Consider the following 6,000-nt stretch of genomic DNA (forward strand, 5'->3'; position numbering starts at 1 on the left):
CACGCCCTGCCATGACCCTAATTTTCATCACCACCTTCGCCCACCCTCCCACACCATGAAGATGTTTGCCTTATCCAAGAGCAGCATCCTACCAAAATCCAGGTGTTAATAGAAAGATAGACGTGTCAGAGGCAGCTTCTCATTTTGGGTAAAACAAAGTTCCTGTATCAGATCACAACAACATAAGTGACCTCATCAAAATAAATAGCAGGTTTTACAGCTCAATACTAATCAAGCCTTCTTCCTCTTTATGAACCAACATAGCATGATGAATGTCTCCACCCTGATCCTGATCCCTGGAGTATATGAAAGTGAGAACAATAAAGATTAATTTCTGTAGATGGTAAATACCTCTCAAGAGATACTTGGTGTAAAATTGTCAGTGTAAGGCTAGAAAAAAATGCATTTGTTTTAGAATTTTAAAAATCCTTACCAAGGAAACAAAGGGATATTACCAGTTGAGATTGATTACTCCATCCAATCACACACAGATCATCAAAACAGTAGTACTATTCTCACTTAGGAGTTTTACAAAGTTGTTTTGACATTTCAAGCAGAAAAAAACGAGTTGCAAATGAAGACATTCAGCTTTGGAAAACGATATTATTTAACCTATGTTGTCTTCTTTTCAAATTGCAGATGTTAAAAAAATCTTTTGCAATCTAAATTGCCAATAAAATAGACTTCAAGGGCTGGGCCCAGTGATTTACATCTGTAATCCCAGCACTTTGGGAGGCCAAGGTGGGAGGATTGCTTAAGGCCAGGAATTGGGGGCCAGTCTAGGTAACACAGTGATACCCAATCTACAAAAAAAAAAAAATAATAATTAAGCTTGCTGGCACATTCCTGTAGTCCCAGTCATAGAGGAGGCTGAGGCAAAAGGAGCCCAGGAGTTTGAAGCTTCTGTGAGCTAGGATCCTGACACTGCACCCCAGCATGAGTGACAGAATAAGACACTGTCTTGAAAAATACAAAAACAAAAATTGACCTCAAGTTAATCTGATGCTCTTTTTTCTTCCCCAAAAGGAACTTGGAATTTATGTAGTAACTTAAAGGTACTCAGAGAGACATTGTCTTCTTTTTAGGCTCACAGAACTGACTAGATTTTTATAAAAGGATTTCAGTAAACTAGAGAAATCTCCCTAAGAGGATCTCTAAGCATAAATTGTCAAGCATGACCCACATCCCTGAAAATTGCATTTGCCATAATAGTTAGCATAAAGCAGGGTCAATGGAGATTTATAAGAAAACAATTCTGGCTTGGAACTGCTGTTCCAGTTTTCCGATTCCTAACAAGGGTATACCAAAAGTCAATGTTCTTGGAAAGTTAAGAAGTTCCTGTTTCTTTGTTTTAGGCAGAGTCTCACTCTGTTGCCCAGGCTAAAGTGCTGTGGCACCATCTCGGCTCCCTGCAACCTCCACCTCCCAAGTTCAAGCATTTCTCTTGGCTCAGCCTCCTCAGTAGCTGGGATTACAGGCACATGCCACCACACCCAGCTAATTTTTAAAAATATTTTTAGTAGGGAAGGGGTTTCACCATGTTGGCCAGGCTGGTCTCCAACTCCTGGCCCCAAGTGATCCACCTGCCTCAGCATCCCAAATTACTAAGGAAAGTTAAGAAGTTCTTAATGTTGGTTGGTTCTCTAGACAGTTATACACACACACACACAAAAATAACTGCTTAATAGCAACCTCGTTGCTTAACTCTTGGCATTCATATTTAAAATTATAGAAGAGAGTCAAAGCATCAAATAAGATGTTGGCTCATATCAGTTATTCCCAAATTATCCTACCATGGATGCTGCACCAATGTATCTGTTTTACCATGCAAATGTAATTGCAGAAACATCTACCAAATGGTGAACAAAATGTGGTGTAGCCATGATATGGAATAAATACTAGTTAAGCAATAAATAGGAACCAACTACAGATACACGTGACAACCTGAATAAACCTCAACAACTATTCTAACTGAAAAAAGCCAGATGCTAAAGGCTATATATTGTACGATTCCATCTGTATGAAATGTCCAGGAAAGGCAAATCTAAACAGACAAAATAGATTAGTGGTTGCATGAGGCTGGGGGTAAGAATGGTGAGTGACTGCAAACAGGCCCCAGGGATGTTTGAAGGATGATGAAATGATCTAAAATTGGATTGTGCCAGTGGTTGTACCATTTGGTAAATTTACCAAAAATCATTGAATTACACACTTGGATGTGTTTTATAGTAGGTAAATTATACCTTCAATAAAGATGTTTAAAGAAAAAAAAAAGAGGAAAAGTAAGAATAACTTGAATAAAGATGCTGTTTTCCTCTGGGGGGAAATATAATTGTAGTCATATTTTTCTAATTTACACCAAAAAATAATTTAATGGATAGATATTTTTCAGTTTTAAATTTTTTGCTTATTAATTTTTGTCTCTAGATTATTGTCAGCCATACTACAAGTTTAGTTTTTATTTAATTTGCATGAAATTGATACTTAGCTATTTTAGGTTAATATTTCACAACATCAAACCTGGAACACATGATTCCTAAGTTCTTCCCCAACCTAAACAAAAAAGAAAACCACTGAGCAGAATAACATGTGAGCTCCTCTATCATTTTTAGATTTGAGTATTTAAATTAGTGTAAGGGAATATGTGATTTGAAACTAATTTAGTTTCAGTCACTGTCCAAATTGAATGGATCATTGATGTGGTCTGCAAATCTATGCACTTGACTTGGGGTGGCCTGGAAGACTCCAACGTAGTAAATTCCAGGAGGACAGAAATGTGTCTTATTTACACAGGGCTGTGTTTGGCCCAGACCCGACTTCCCCTCCCACCTGGTTGGTTCTCCCACACAGAACACAGTGCTCTCAATAAATATTGTTTCAATGAATACATGAATAGGCCCACAAATTTACAGATGCACCAGATAGCTTCTAAAACTGAATGTACACACACAGAATGTACACACACATCCTCTCTCTCTCTCTCTTTTGTTTTCCAAACTCACATATATAGCTGTTTTTGTGCTTAGTAAATGACCTTCATTTAAACCTGTTAGTAAATTCGTGGTAAAATTTTGCCATTATGAAATGTTTTCAATCAATACATGGCCATATAATTTGGATGTAAATATCTCAGTTGGAAAGACGTGAAACTACTGCTTTAAAAGACTTTTATGTTCCCATCAAAATCTTCAATTCTTTCCCTTTGCAGTCATTATTCCAAGCAAATGTGCACCTCATATTTTAGCTTTGTCTAAATCTAGCTATGTTTATTAGCTTTGGCCAAAATTTGAATGCTGTAAATAAATAAGCTAGCAAATAACATGCCTATCACTAATTTGAATAACATGCCTATCACTAATTCACAAAATAGCACCTGTACTAATTTCAAAAATCTCTTTCTAGTTAGGACAAGGAATCAATTTATTTTGTAAATAATAAGAGGTAAGAACCTTCTTATGAGGTCAGCCTGGAAGTATAGTTGTTTTCATTCTTTCTGCAAATATTTGAGGAACCACACGGGGATACTCCCTGCCTTGGGCAGAAATTCTTCTGTGTCAGGGGCCTTCACTCTAGCTGGGGAAAAGCTTAACAACAGCACCAATTGTGTCATCCGGGGTATCTAACACTCCTGCCCAGCTCACATTTCTGGAAAACCAGACTGCTGTAGCTCTGAATATTTAATAGCATTAGGTCAAATCAAAAGGACAAATTATCTCCTTCCTATCACAAACACAGAATAATTCCTTTTAGTATTCTGACACTTCATCCAATCTATATACACCAAAGAAGTTTTGATTCCTAAAATAAAACAATTGCAATACAATGGGGAACAGATACTTATGTACAGGGCTTGTTGCTTGTTCTGATCCTTACGTTCAATTTTGTCTTCCCTTCCAAAAAGGCTAAAAATTCACAACTACGTCATCACCCAATCTGAAAACGACACTTGCACAGTCCCATACTATTTTTTAGTAAGACAAAAGCGTTGCTTTGTCTAGCCGCCCAGCACGCTGTAACTTCCAGCTCTAAAATATTGTGATGCCTACACAAGGTTAAGGAAACGTCCAAGCAGTGGGCTGCTCTTTCTACTACACCTGCAGCTGCAGAAGTCCTCACAAATGAATGAACACAGCCACCTTCATTCATCTCTGCTTTTAAAAAAATGCGAGCGCAGTAATGTGTCAAAGTCATCATACTGAAGTTCCCAGGTCAGGGCGTTTACCGAAGGGGTTTTCTCCAAGGCCACTGAAATTAGCGGGCAGAAATCTTGGGGACCCCTGATAAACGGATTGTATAACATCAACCTAAGTAAATAATCAGGTGTGCGCCCAGCTAAAGAGGGGTTCCCCTCTGCGGAAAAGCAACTCTTTCCAGAGGAGAAGAAACTTCTCGCCCAGAAATCCGAGCCCAGAACCCAGGTTTCCAGGGAGGGTTACCCTCTTCACCAAGGACCCTTTTACAGGAAATGTCCTTGGCGCCAGGAGCTCCGCTGGGGGAAGCCGCTGGAAAGGCACCTGGACACCACACACCTGGCGGGGATGCCGCAGCGTGCTGCAGAGACCAGGCCCGCAGGTGGCCAGACTCGCCTACCTTGGGGGACTCCCAGCCGGCGCGGGGTCCCAGTGCTGCTCCTCCCCTGGGCGTTTGGTCCTTGGGGCCACGGCCGGCTGCCAGGGCCCTGCGAGTGCAGCCGCCACCACCCGCAGGTTTGACTCCGCCCCGCGGGGCGCGCCCAGGGCAGAGTCCGGCGCCGGTGAGGCTCCGGGGAGGAGTCGCGGGACTTGCACGCCCAGCGCCGGAGAGTCAGACTCTGCTCCTCAAGCCCCTCGCTAGGGTGCTGTGCATGGGGGTGGGGATGATCGGCTGCTGCTTTACAAGAAGGTTATATTTGTACCCGAAGATCATAAACTTTTATTTTTAAAATAATTTTTTGATTTCATAGTTTTTGGCATAAATTTATGGAGTACAAGTGTATTTTTTTGTTGTTTTTAATAAAACTTTCTTTTGGAACTTAAAAAAAGTTGCAAAACCAGTACAGAGAGTCCTCTATATACCCCTCAGCTGATGTCTCCTAATACCTATGGCTTCCATAACCATGGCACATTTGTCAAAAGTAGCAAATTCACATTGGGCCAGGCGCGGTGGTTCACGCCTTGTAATCTCAACATTTTGGGAGGCCAAGGCAGGCGGGAGGATCGCTTGAGCTCAGGGGTTCGAGACCAGCCTGGGCAATATAGCAAGACCTCGTTTCTACTAAAAATATTTTTTAAAAGAAATTAACATTGGTCTGCCACTATTAACACTACTCCAGACTTAATGTAGCTTTCACTGGCTTTTTGGCTAACGATTCTCCTTTTCAGGATCCCAGAAGGGATACCACACTGCACTTAGTTTCCTGTGCCCTTTGTCTCCTCCAATCCATGACAGTTTCTCAGTCTTTTCTTGGCCTTGATAGCTGTAAGGAATTCTGGTAAAGTATTATGAGAAAGTATTCTGGTAAGGTGTAATTTTGTGGAGTACCTCAACACCCAGTCATGTGGGTATTGTCTAACGTTTTTTTCTTATGATGAGACGCGGGGGATGAAAGCCACAGAGATGAATTGCCTTCCCCATCGCATCCTCTCAGGGACCATGGCACAATGGCCACATGACTTATCACTGGTAACTTTACACTGATCCCTCAGTTAAGGTTGTGTCTGCCAGGTTTCTCTAATGCAAAGCTGTTTTTCTCTTTCCATACACTCTACTCTGAATGGCAGTCACTCAATTCAACCCACACTCAAGATGAGGGCAAGATTAAACTCCATCCCAGAGGAGGGAGTATCTACATATTATTATTTAGAATTATTGTGTAAGAAAGATTTGTTCCATCTCTCTTGTTTATTAAATCATTTGTTTATGTCAGTATTTGTTATGTCAGTATGGACTCATGTATATTTATTTTATACTTTGGGACATAATTCAATACTACATTATTTATTTTGTTGCTCAAATTGCTCC

The 6,000-nt window shown here is 40.6% G+C and overlaps 1 protein-coding gene across 3 annotated transcripts in view; it reads right to left on the minus strand.

Moving 5' to 3' along the window:
• The window catches only part of CCDC68 (coiled-coil domain containing 68), a 69,828-nt gene extending 65,100 nt beyond the window's left edge, over positions 1-4,728 (minus strand). For 2 of the 3 annotated variants that reach the window (XM_032293571.1, XM_032293568.1), the window contains exon 1: positions 4,591-4,720. The gene's annotated coding sequence lies outside the window, so the exon portion shown is untranslated. Of the gene's footprint in view, positions 1-4,590 lie in introns of all 3 variants that reach the window. The other variant, XM_032293569.1, reaches the window with a different exon arrangement.
• Positions 4,729-6,000: the final 1,272 nt, after the last annotated feature.

Source organism: Sapajus apella, unplaced genomic scaffold (assembly GCF_009761245.1).
Source record: "Sapajus apella isolate SASKATOON/1434 unplaced genomic scaffold, GSC_monkey_1.0 scaffold30, whole genome shotgun sequence".
Classification (NCBI taxonomy): Eukaryota; Metazoa; Chordata; class Mammalia; order Primates; family Cebidae; genus Sapajus; species Sapajus apella.